General features: G+C 43.5%; 1 protein-coding gene across 1 annotated transcript in view; it reads right to left on the bottom strand.

Moving 5' to 3' along the window:
- The window catches only part of LOC138296981 (WAP four-disulfide core domain protein 8-like), a 300,160-nt gene that overhangs the window by 231,713 nt on the left and 54,601 nt on the right, over positions 1-13,846 (bottom strand). The gene's annotated exons all lie outside the window — the stretch shown is intronic.

The raw sequence follows: 13,846 nt of genomic DNA, 5'->3' as shown, positions 1-13,846 counted from the left end.
CAAATTCGGCGCAACCAGAGTATAAATACGGCCCTTAACATCTTGTCCACATAGTGAAAATATTCGATCTTTGATCTAGTCACACCTCTCTTAAAGGTGGAAGAACCTAGCTTATCTGAATCAGATCTGCCATTAAAAGTCAGCAGGCCATTTTTACTATAAAAAGGGCCATCTGCATGGCGGCCACCACACAGGGGACATAAGAGCTAGAGTGAAGAGAGAGTATACCCCATGACACATCCTCCTCCACTGTGGCCAGATCAAAGCCACAAAGTAGCTCATATCTAATATTAATACCCTCCAATGACAATACTGCTCTTTGTTTTAATGGTGTTCATAACATTTTCCGATACATTAGCAGTGGTGGATTCTATGTTCCTCTGACTCGGCCTGATGTAAAATTAAAGAAATACAAACTGCGCCCTTTTAGAGTGCAGATTTTTAATCCAAGATTTACCCTAAACATCAAGGCCCCATGGCACTGGTAGAGGCAATGGCTTTAACACAGAGGGCCTTATTATGACCCTGGCGGCCGACGGTATCACCGCCAGTGTATTATGACCGTGGCGCATTAGCCACAGACATACCGCCGGCCCCTGCGCTTGACTACCAGGCTTCCTCCAAGCCTGAATTCTGGGCAGTGAAATGCGCGACGGGTACTGCTGCACCCGCTGCACATCAACATTGCTGCCGGCTCTATTATGAGCCGGCTGCAATGTTGATGTGACTTTTCTGCTGGGCCAGCGGACAGAAATGCTGTTTCCGTCCGCTGGGCCAGTGAAAAAGTCATAATAGAGAGCCACCAATACTGGCAGCTCTGGCGGTAAAGTGGCCCCCGCGGCTTCGCTGTCTTTTTGAAAGACCGGGAAGTCGCAATGAGGGCCAGAATGTTTTACATCCTGGTTTATGAGGTAAATACGTTAACCAGGTTTCATGTAACATACAGAGATGGAATCACTCAATATAATTCTGCCAAAAGGGGTTTGAGAGTTTTTGTCTAAGCCCAGCGATGCTTCATGAAAGTCTATTTAAGGTCTCAACAGATTGAAAGTCGGCATGCTTGGGAGAGGAGACACCAATCATTACATCCATATGGTGCACTATAGAGATCTCTTTAGAGTCGTAAGCTACCCGACTTGATTCTTTCACAATATCAGGGCTTAGAGATGGAAATGTCTCATAGTGCAGAGTATAATTCGTCCTAGACAAGCCTATTTGATGGGATGTCACTGCAGGGAAAGAGAGTCAATCTATGGACTCCAAATTAGACGAGGTATGATCTGTAATTGCTTGAAAATGTATGTTCCTATTAGATGACATGGGTCTCTTGTAGCCTGAGCAGTACCTGCAGGTGTTACAGCAGGTATAGGTAAGGAACTGTTCCTCAGATTTCTACTGTCAATCAATGGAATTTGTAAAGCACTCAACTGCTTGAGCCGAAGTGTCCCAGCACTCTAAAGCAGAGACTGAGAACAGAAGGGGGTTTACCATGACTACTTTTGGTTAAAGATCCAAGTTTTTAATTGCTTCCTAAAACAGTGTTTGGACTTGGCCATACAATGTTTAATTGGCAGAGAATTTCAGAGTTTTGTCATTGGTACTGAAAAAAACCTACCACCACAACTGACTTTAGCGAACCTGGGGATATGCATAACTCAAAGGTGGTTAGATCTCAGGGACTTCTCCTGGTGGTACCTTCCAAGTCTGTTTCTTAGGTAACGGGGGCTTTGCCCTCCAGTGCTCTAAAAAAAGTGAGGGCCTTAACTTGAATCCTTTTTGCCATATGTAGCCAAGTGAGCTGCTTCAGATGGAGTGAGATGTTTAGGTGAAGCGGGACCCGCCGTATCAGCCTAGCAGCTGTATTTGGTATGATCTGAAGTCTATAGATCAGGAAACCTGGAAGACCCAGATAGTGACTCTTGGCTTAATTTATGCAAGATGGTACAAGAGCCTGGGCCAAAGCTTTTACGGCATCTTTTGGGAGCAGATATAGCAGCTTCCTGATTGATTTAAGCTTCATAAAGCAGGTCAAGTTTGGATTGGTGATTGAACATAAAAGGGGCTCTAAGTTTCACAATATCTCGTGTTCTTACATTCATTTTAATGTAATCTGACACTCCAACATCACTCAGAATGCACTTGGCACCTAAAATATCACAGCATACTAAAGACAAACATTGGAGCTTGAACCTTATCCAGTATATTTCTCTATTTATCAAGGACTCCCAACCTTCCCTTGCATTATGACCTAATTTGGGAGCATTTATCATATACATTGCATTGTCAGTTTGTTTTTGTACGCTTATTTTAGTATATGCATTAGTTCATTGCAAAAGTGTCTCATGAGAGTTCAGCCTAGTAGGAGGAATTTGATGGAAATCTCTCTCCAACCTTCTCATGGTTGATGGGCCATAGAAGACTGATATACTAGGAAACAGAAACATGCCTGGGTTTGTCATCTACCCATGGGCCAGGATGGACACAAAGAGGAGTGACATTGTCAGCACAAACTCTCTGGGCTCCCGCTGCCTTTGCATTCAACTGCTTTGAATATTCCCCCAACTAGAGTGGAATTGGGCCTTACAAGAGTGTTTAATAGGCTCAGCAGCGACTGGATGATTTAACCCTATGGTGTTACTCAGATCCACATCACTTAGTGTGTGCCAACAAAATTCTCAGTAAACCTTTTAATTCTTTGAGTTCTGTTGTCAATGATTCCCTTAAGGATAGCTTACCCTGGATTATATTTCCCATACTCTCAGTGCCACTATGCGCTTTTGAATCCCAGGGGGAGAACCTGTTTGACCAGTGGCTAGAGGACACAGCTTTGGTGAGCTCAGCAGAACTACTAATGAATTTCGTCATTTGTTTTGAGGAGTTAGCTGGCACACTCACATTTACTCATTCACACTCTTTTTCTCATTCACACCAAATCTCTATCATTCATTCTCTCTCACGCTCTCTTACACCCTCTTATACTCATGCTTTACTCACTTTCAATCACTCACTTATATTCACTCTTAATATCACTCATTCTCAGTCGCTCTACTTACTGAAACTCTGGCCCAGGTTTTCTAATGTTTTCCACCAGACATGCTTCACTTTTGTGATGCAAACCTGACGCAAAATGTTCGAATGGGATTTACTATCCAACACAAATTAGGATTTGCAATGGTTAGAATCAGAAAGTAATGCAAAGTGCTGCTTTGCATTATTTTAGGTCAAAGGGGTATTCCATGGGTGGTGCATGAGCATTCCCATGCAAATACCTTTGGGTTATCATGCAATCCTTATCTACAAACATTGCTAAACAGGAATTTTCACCACAGTTTTAAGCATCCTTCAGGCAGGTGTACTGAAGAGAAATGTTTTGATTTTGCCTTGTTTTTCTAACTTTGCATGTGTACAGCATCATACAACACACACACAAATTGAAAGAAGCATTACAACATAGTTTTTGAACTGGATCAGACCCCTTTTGTTACAAAACCTATGCCTCAGAGAGTGCACATTGGTGCATGACTGCCAAAAGTGCACCAATATGGCACATTTGTCTCTCTCCTTTTGACACTTGCAGTCCAGCAGCTTTAATACTGCATTGCCTTGCATCAAATCACAGTAAATCTGGGCCTTAGTCCCACACAGTCTCACTCACTACCTGTCACTGACTCTCACTCACTTTCTCTCACACATACACTTGCTTACACAAACACACTGCATCTATCACTTAGGCACATTCCCACCCACATGCATACATGCATCATGCATTTAAAATCAAGAACTTAACTCAGCTGGCACCAAAGGTCCGGTTCCAGCTAAGTGTGCTCCATTTTATATTACACTAAAAGTGAATACACTAATATTATTCACTAGTAGTATAATGAGAAACATGCAAAGAAAACAAAGACTGGAGCTGCCCCCATGTTCTTAGCACACATTTTGCCATCTCCAAGGCCATGGTTCACAAAGGCAGTACCAGAAGTCGCAGGATAGAAGCCACCGGTCGCAGTTGTGACCCCTGGCAACCCCTAAATGACATCCATTCCCAAGGTTAGAGGTTAGCCACAGAACATGACTGGGGTCTGTCAACAGCGGCTTAGATATATAAACTCTCCATTGTGAACAATAAGTGAAGGATTTTAGTAAGGTCTGACCCTGAGAAATCTTTAGACTTCTCACCAGCTAATGTAATGAAAAAATCCTCAATAAAAATATGTAGATATACACAGGTAAAGAGGGATGGTTGGTCGTCCCTCTTCATCCATGGTTTTTTTTCAGCGTCCATTCATATTTTGCTTCCATCCACTACACAATAAATCACAGGTCAATGTGTAAACGCTGATCGGCTGGTGTCGCTATTGCATTGTGAGTGATGCTATTTTGTCTGACCACATGTGCACATTCGACAAAAAAAAAGTGCACTTCAGTGCTTCAGTTGTTGTGCAAACACTTTACTTTTCAAATTATTATTATTTTTTAAATATTTTGTAATCATCTTTTCATATGTATAATATGCATTCAGGTAACAATATTTCAAAGCCATTAGTCACTTTTCTTTGTACCTAAAAGAGTCATGTATTACAATTAATAAATAAAAAATATAGGCAATGAATAAGTACTATTGTTAGGGTTGAGCGCGCAAAGCGCTCTGTCTCTGTTGTTATCTTTCTACGGGCTTGTAACCACGCCCATCACTTTGGTTGGTTCGTGGGCTTGCCTTTTAAAATTGACTTGATTTTGATTTGATTAGTGAAAGGCATGCATATGTCATGCCTTTTCCAGTGTTTAGCCCTCCTCGAGCGCACCGGCCAACTACTGAAAACATATGAGGCTCCATGTTTTCAGGATGGTTTCAGGGCTACTTTTTCTCTTTGTTTCGTAAGTAGCGCGATCCCGCTGGGCAGTAGTCACGCGCTTTGCATGATATCGATCCTGTTACATAGATAATTGCACTTTTGCCAGTAACATAGATAATTGCACGTTTGCAAATACGTTTCACCGAGAGCTACCTTCTGTTTCCTTATGTGTGTTTGCTTCGTGGCCGTCAGCTCGTTTCTTTTGTTTTGAAAGTGCTGGCAGAGCTGGATTTTGACAATTGTGCCAGACAAATTTTGACAATTGTGCCAGACAAAAGGTGACAGCTGTTTACTTGTGGCGGTGTGACCACTGCAGACCCAGTTAACCCACTGTAAACTAACCAACTCAATGTGTTATATCACCAGAGGCACATCGGAGTTATACTGCATCCTGTGTCATTTTAGCGGGTAGTTATTTCCATTTACGCCTGATTTGCTGTGGCTACAGATTTATCTTACTGTTTGATGAATCCAGGAGGTGGTGGTGATATATTGTGTTGCATAGTCCCTGTCACATCCAGGTTTTTTGATTGACCGCATCACTCCTGTCAGATGACACATTCACAATACATATGCCACACGAGCTGCTAGTGGGCTAACACAGATGCAGCTGCTTATGTGAATTAAAGGAGAGCATGTAGTTAAAAAAAACACAAAATGTGCTTATGTATTTTGGAACCTTTTTAAATTATGGTCCCTGGTGCATTGATTTAGCCTGTTTTGGGCTGCACTGTTAGTGCTAGAAATGTGTTAGACCTAGCAGTCATTTGTGATTGCTTCTGCATTGTATGGGAGACAAGATCCTGCTTATCTTGTGTAATTGTGTGATACTTTTTCTACGATCTAATTACAGTTGCTGTCTTGTAGGTGTGTGTGTGTGAGCTTTCTCTAGTTTTCTATTTGATTGACTATGAGTATCCCTGTCTAGAACGTCTGACAAGCTAAGCATCGCCATGCATTTGTTTCCGCTGTTACCTGAAAATGTACCAAGTTGTCCCAGGCCATGTGACTATTCTTCAAGCCTGACTGCATGGTCATTAGCACTTTGCATTCTGGGACTTGCAGTTCTACTTTGACCATTTTATGCACGGGCTTAACAATGCCATCACACAAACATGTTGGCATAAAAGTCAAGGTTGGGTGAAAGTTTTACAGGAAATAGGGTCACTCGGACCAGTGCATGTGGCATTTGGGACATTGGAGTGTTTAACGCTCAAGGTCTGGGCTAGCAACTCATGGGATATGTAAAGCTCCCACGTTATCTATTGTCATGTTGAACATTAAAGCAGCCTGTGTGTCTTTTTTTGCTAACAGAATGATTTATTCTCTGACTTGTAGTTTGGTTTTTAACATTGTAAGTATGTACTCAGAGATACGATCGTACGTTGCCTTAAAGGCTAGCACTAACAAAGTGTTACTCATAACTTTTGGGCAACTTTGTAGCTCGGGTATCTCTTGAGCTGGGTGAAGTCGACTTATGACACAAAACCGGAGGTTTCAGATAAGGATTTTGATTGGCTCTGTCATATTTTTTCTAAAAGGCTCAAGCTAGGGCATAATTGCCTGATCTTGCTTTTTAATTGTTAACGTACCGCTTTAATTCAGAGTTACTAAACGTTGCATGGCTGAAGTATCAGCTTTGAATGTGTCCTTACACATGGCAGGCCCCTTAAGGCAGTCCTCGTCTTTTGAGTAAAATCACTTTCCACATTTTCATGGGTAGGTCAGGCTCCTAACCTCCCGCGCTGATCAAGCGGAGCTTGTAGTCAGACTTGTGTATCCGACCGAGGCAGAGGCTCGAAGTCCATATCCATCTGACTGAGCTCTCACCCATGGTCCAGACGAGTGGAGTAGGGAGCTTCCTCTCTGTTGAAAGTGCTTTGGCGCCTTGTCAAGGATATGAAGTCAAAGTGAGCAAGGCGCTGCCCGATCCAAAAACATGGCTCCGGTTCAGCTCGAGTTAGTATTTAAACCTCAAGCACAAAATGATCATAGCTATCCTATGGCCTCTGTCTGACCTCCACGGTATAATCTCCCGCATCAAGAATTAAAGCTAAAGCAATACATTTTGACGTAAAACGTTTGGGAGAAAGAGATAATCAATTTACGACTAAATTCCACAGTATGTAAACAAAAAAACTGGAATTAATCCCAGAGTCCCTGCTTTACCAAATTGTGTGAACCTGGGCAAATAAATATTTCATTTTACCATGCCCCTTTTTAGGTTGAGCATAGCACTTTTCTGAGGCGGTGGTATGTATCTGGGCTTTTAACAACGCCCAACTCACGCCCGTCACTACCACTCGTTCGTGGGCTTGCCCTTCAAAATTGCTTTGATGACATTGGTAAATGGTTTACGCTTGTCCCTCCTTGGGGAGGTTTTATTATCGCCTTGGCCATCGCCCCTGTTACATGGCTAATTGATCGCTTGCCGATGGGTTTGACTGTGAGCAAACTTATTTTTCCTTTTGTGTCTCTCATTAGCGCTGATGCTCATGGCAACCATGGTGGTGTGAATCAGCTCACTTATGTGAAACTGTTTTACTTTCCATTTTCAATTTTTGTGGCAAGAAAAGTTCGGCGTTAACCCCTACAGTGCAGGCGTCGGCCACTGGGCAACGCCCACACCTCCTCCCAGTGTGGGTCACGACCAGTGACCGACACCAGGGAGGACTTTTTTTTCTAAAAATACCCCAGGAGACACGTGTCTCCTCCCCTTTCAAACGAGGCCTTCCTGAACCGGTTTCCTGGCCCTCGATTGAAGCGCAGCTGTGATCGAGGGCCAGGAAACCCCACTAGACACCAGGGATTTCACTTTGGAGTGTTGGCCCCCTCGGCAAATGGGCCGACACCCCCCCCATGGGAAAATGATATATATATTTTTTAAAAGGTAGGCTCCCCTGCGGGGCGAGATCACACATGATTGCGCCCCCCAGGGGCTAATTAAAAAAAAATAATAATAATTGGCCCCCAAGTAAACCATACAACTACTAAAAAAAATATAGATATGTCTATCTATGTAGATAGATATATCTATCTAGATAGATATGTATATATATATATATATATATATATATACATAGATCTATCTATATATATGTATATATATCATTTTTGTCAATGTGTGTGTTGTTTCCCTGGGGGCAACATATATATACGTGTGTGTATATAAATATATATATATATTCGCCACCAGTTGTCTTGCAGTTTCAGCTTGCGTCTTCAAAGCAATGCACATACTTCAACTGACGCGTTTTAACTGTAGTTTTTAGCCAGCAATAAAAAAGTCAAGTAAGTCTTGTGATTATGTTTCTGCTACAAAAGGATCAGACTTTTGTCTAGTGGCAGTTTTGATGCCATAAAGTAGCGCAGAAGGTTTATATGTCTACTGCAAAGATCAAATCTGTATTTTATGTAAATAGCTGAGTACATTAGTAAAGTAAGCCATTACCTGCACTATAATACAAATTAAATGTATGTGCGGGGGCTATGGAGAGATGAAGGGCACTTTTGCTGGGTGGTAGTGAGGGAATCCGAGAAGGAGGTCATGGGAGTGGGAGCGCCAATAATGATTGTTAGACTGGGCGCAGGAGGTGCTTAAGATGTGATGATTGGTATGTGACAAGGTGTTTTTTGAGTGTCTTGAAAGAACGTGCTGATTGAGGGAAAAAGAGAGGGTAATGTGACCTCTACTGTTGCACGTATCACCCACACACACCCACCAGCATTTTTGTGACTGTCTACGTAGGCTAGTGTTTTAGAGCAACAGTTTAGCCAGTAGGAGATATGGCATCTCGTTGGATGTCTGCTGCTCAAGCCCTCACTCGGGTTATAGAGGACAGCTCTGACGTAGGATCAGAGACTGATACAGCAGATACTGAGACAACATCTGAGGGATAGGACAATGGCACCGACTCTGGGAGTGATTTTTCAGTCGGAGGAGTCCCATTCGATAGCTCCTCTTCCAGTGATTATGAGGGAGGTGATGAGGACAGTCCTGTTGTACCTTCGCAAGCACAGTCTGTGCAATGGGACAATAGCGGCTTAGCCCAACCCAGAGATCAGGTGAATGCGGCAGCAAGCACAGAGAGTGTTCTCTTGGGAGCTCCCCAATTCAGTTCATACCCAATTTCCACCGCCCAAATCGTATTGTGGAGACATCAAAATTATCTATCACAAAACAAACTGGTTTTGTAAGGCAGGCACCTGTGTTTTTGGTCCTGGGCTCGGCGGCCATATAGGGAAACATACCAAACCCAGACATTTCTAGACATCCGGGGGAGTCCACAGAGGTGTGACTTGTGTGGATTCCCCAACGTTTTCTTACCGAGAATACCCTGCAAATATGAAATGTTGAATAAAAACTCTATTTTTTCTTGCATTTCTGTCGCACAAACTACAGGGATATGCTGGGATCCACAAAATTCCTACCACCCAGTGTTTCCCCACCTGTCCTGATAAAGATACTACCCCACTTGAGTGCCTGTACCTAGTGCCTGCGTCAGGAATGGATCACCCCAGGGTCAACAGTTGCCCTCATGTAAGGGCCTACATTGACCGTTGTGTGATCTATTCCTGCTGCGGGCACTAGGCCTCCCCACACAAGTGAGGTACCATTTTTATCGGGAGACTTGGGGGAATGCTGGGTGGAAGGAAATTTATAGCTCCTCTCAGATTCCAGTTTTTCTATCACAGAAATGTGAGGAAAAGGTGTTTTTTTCATGCCAAATATTGAGGTTTGAAAAGGATTATGGGTAACAGAACCTGGTGAGAACCCCACAAGTCACCCCACCCTGGATTCCCCTAGGTGTCTAGTTTTCAGAAATGCACAGGTTTCATAGGTTTCCCTAGGTGCCGGCTGAGCTAGAGGCCAAGATCCACAGCTAGGCACCTTGCAAAACACAGCTCTAGTTTCTTTGAGAAAATGGGATGTGTCCACGTTGTGTTTTGGGGCATGTCCTGTTGCGGGCACTAGGCCTACCCACACAAGTGAAGTACCATTTTTATCGGGAGACTTGGGGGAACACTGCGTAGGATGAAATTTGGGGCTCCTCTCAGATTCTAGGACTTTCTGTTACCGAAATGTGAGGAAAAAGTGTTTTTTTGGGCCACATTTTGAGGTTTGCAAAGGATTCTGGGTAACAGAACCTGGTGAGAGCCCCACAAGTCACCCCATCTTGGATTCCCCTATGTGTCTATTTTTAAAAAATGCACAGGCTTGGTAGGCTTCGTCAGATGCCGGCTAAGATAGAAGCCAAAATCCATAGCTAGGCACTTTCCAAAAAACACGTCTGTTTTCAATGTAAAAACATGATGTGTCCATGTTGCGTTTCCTGACGCGGGCATTAGGCCTATCCACGCAAGTGAGGTACCATTTTGTATTCGGATACTTGGGGGAACACAGAAGAGCAGAACAAGTGTTATTGCCCCTTGTCTTTCTCTACCTTTTTTTCTTCGAAATGTAAGCCATTGTGTAAAAAAGACATAGGAGGCTAAAAGCACAAAAAATAGGAAAAATGGGGTATGTCCCAGTAAAATGTCCAAATTGTGTCTAAAAATGTGTTTTCCTGATTCAAGTCTGCCTGTTCCTGAAAGCTGGGAAGATGGTGATTTTAGCACAGCAAACCCTTTGTTGATGCCATTTTCAGGGGAAAAAACAGCCCTTTTTCCCCCAAAAAAAAAAAATGACATTTTATCTGTATTTTGGTTAATTTCATGGTCTCCTCCAGAGGAACCCACAAACTCTGGGTACCTTTAGAATCCCTAGGATGTTGGAAAAAAAGGATGCAAATTTGGCATGCATTGCTTATGTGGACAAAAAGTTATGAAGGCCTAAGTGTGAACTACACCAAATAGCCAAAAAAGGGCTCTGCACTGCGGCGGGGGGGGGGGGTGAGGCCAAGCAGCTAAGGGGTTAATGGCTCTAGCTCAAGCAAATGTGAGACCCCTTGCATTTTCTAATGCTTGTTTTGATTTAGACTGAATATTGCAAGAATACAGGCACCACAATAGAGTGGTGGTATGCAATTTTTGCTTTGTGGCAAAAACTTGCAATAATAAATAATTAACCATCGGACAAGCTGCCAAGGCAAAACTTCTATTGGCTTTGCCAGTGCCAGTTATGAGAGGCGGTGAGGTACTTCCTTTGCAGGTGCTTAGAATTTGGCCAGTCAAAACTTGGGAACAAGAGGGTACTTTCATTTTTATTATTCTGTTTTAATATGGTCATAGGAATCTTATCAGGATATTGGGCATTTGATTTTCCAGCGCCTTTTATGTAGGTTGTGATTTTTTCAGTGTTGGACCTGACATGCCTTAGGGTGGTCATCCCTAACTTTTTGCCTGCCTCCCTCCACTTTTTGGACCCTGTTTTGCTGGCTTTTAGACTCTGCGCACTTTACCACTGCTAACCAGTGCTAAAGTGCATATGCTCTCTCCCTTTTCAAACATGGTAACTTTGGATCCTACCTGATTGGACTATTTAATTTACTTATAAGTCCCTAGTAATGTGCACGATATGTGCCTATGGCCTGTAGATTAAATGCTACTAGTGGGCCTGCAGCACTGGTTGTGCCACTCACTTAAGTAGCCCCCTTAACCTTGTCTCAGGCTTGCCATTGCAAGGCCTGTGTGTGCAGTTTCACTGCCACTTCGACTTGCCATTTAAAAATACTTGCCAAGCCTAGAACTCCCCTTTTCTACATATAAGTCACCCCTAATGTATGCCCTAGGTAACCCCTAGGGTGTTTTGTGGGTAAAAGGCAGGACATGTACCTGTGTAGTTATATGTGATGGTAGTGTAAAACTCCTAAATTCGTTTTTACACTACTGTGAGGCCTGCTCCCTTCATAGGCTAACAATGGGGCTGCCCTCATACATTGTTGAAGTGGCAGCTGCTGATCTGAAAGGAGCAGGAAGGTCATATTTAGTATGGCGAGAATGGTAATACAAAATCCTGCTGACTGGTGAAGTCGGATTTAATATTACTATTCTAGAAATGCCACTTTTAGAAAGTGAGCATTTCTTTGCATTTAAATCTTTCTGTGCCTTACAATCCACGTCTGGCTAGGCTTGGTTTACAGCTCCTTGTGCATTCACTCAGACACACCCCAAACACAGGGTACTTAGCCTCTCTTGCATACATCTGCATTTTGAATGGGTCTTCCTGGGCTGGGAGGGTGGAGGGCCTGCCCTCACACAAAGGACTGCCACACCCCCTACTGGGACCCTGGCAGACAGGATTGAACTGAAAGGGGACCTGGTGCACTTCTTAGCCACTATTTGAAGTCTCCCCCACTCATATTCAAAGGCACATTTGGGTATATAACAGGGCCTCTGCCCTACCTCATCAGACACTTGCTGGAAAAGAAACCTGAACCAGAAACTACATCCTGCCAAGAAGAACTGCCTGGCTGCTCAAAGGACTCACCTGTCTTCTTTCTACAAAGGACTGCTGCCTTGCTGTTGGTCTGCTGCCTTGCCAAACTCTTGTCTGGCTATGAAACTGCTCTCCAAGGGCTTAGATAGAGCTTGCCTTCTGTTCCCTGAAGTCTCAGGACCTAAAAGACTTCTCTTTTTCACTTGGACGCTCCATGCGCCAACATTTTCGACGCACAGCTTGTTCCGCGGCGAGAAAAAAGCTGCACACCAACGCTGATCGACGTGACGCCGTTGGGACGACTGGAAATTTGACGCACGGCCTCGCAAGGATAACGCTGCCCGACCTCCAGAGGAGAAATCGACGCAACGCCTGCCGTGAGATCGAAACTTCGATGCACAGCTCCGCAGAACGACGCGCAGCCAGAAAACAAGCAGGAGAATCCACGCACAGACCTGGGTCATCTGGTAATCCTCAGAAAGAGACTGCCCACGCGCCGGAAAACGACGCACGACTTCCCCGCGTGAAAAATAACGACGCAAGTCCGTGTGTGCTGGGGAGAAATCAACGCACACACCATTTTTCCACGTTTCTCTTCTTCTGCGGCCCTCTGCGGAGATTTTCCACTCCAAACCAGGTACTTTGTGCTTGAAAGAGACTTTGTTTGCTTTTTAAAGACTTAAGACACTTGATATCACTTTTCAGTGATATCTTTACCAATTCACATTGCAACTTTATTCGTTTTGACCTACAATTATTCTGACAAATATTATATATTTTTCTAAACACTGTGTGGTGTATTTTTGTGGTGCTATATGGTGGTATTGTATGATTTATTGCACAAATACTTTACACATTGCCTTCTAAGTTAAGCCTGACTGCTCGTGCCAAGCTACCAGAGGGTGGGCTAATTTTGGATTGTGTGTGACTTACCCTGACTAGAGTGAGGGTTCTTGCTTGGACAGAGGGTAACCTGACTGCCAACCAAAAACCCCATTTCTAACATTCAGGTACAGATATATCTTCACCTATCATACAACCTGCAAGTTTCAGATGAAACTGCTCTCAAGACAGGTGTGCGGGCGCATATAGTTCTTTTAAGTAATCGCACCACATGTACTGTTTGTGAGATCTTTGCACTCAATTTACATGTCATGTACGTTGATAACTTTTTTTGTTTTGATGCATCATGTAAAGTACACACAAATATGTTATATTGGTCTTCAGAAATGTTCTTACAATTTGTTTGCTGTATACTCAATTCCATCCTCAGGTACAGGACTATCTTTTACATGTGCTGCCTCAGAAAAGCGAATGGGCATGGAGCAATAACTACAGTGTCACATTCAGAGATAGCACCTTCCTCCACACCTAGTAGCGTGTCAGAGGAGACAGTGAATGGGCATGCAACAATAACTACAGGGTCACACTCAGACAGCACCTTCCTCCACACATAGCAGTGAGTCAGAGGAGACAGTGAATGGGCATACAACAATAACTACAGGATGATACGTAGAGATAGCACCTTCCTCCACACCTAGCAGTGAGTCAGAGGAGACAGTGAATGGGCATGGAACTTTAAATACAGGGTCACACTCAGATAGCACCTTCC

Source organism: Pleurodeles waltl, chromosome 5 (genome assembly GCF_031143425.1).
Source record: "Pleurodeles waltl isolate 20211129_DDA chromosome 5, aPleWal1.hap1.20221129, whole genome shotgun sequence".
In the NCBI taxonomy this organism is placed as follows: domain Eukaryota; kingdom Metazoa; phylum Chordata; class Amphibia; order Caudata; family Salamandridae; genus Pleurodeles; species Pleurodeles waltl.
The sequence above is the reverse complement of the archived record's forward strand: the minus strand, read 5'-3'. Positions and strand labels throughout refer to the sequence as shown.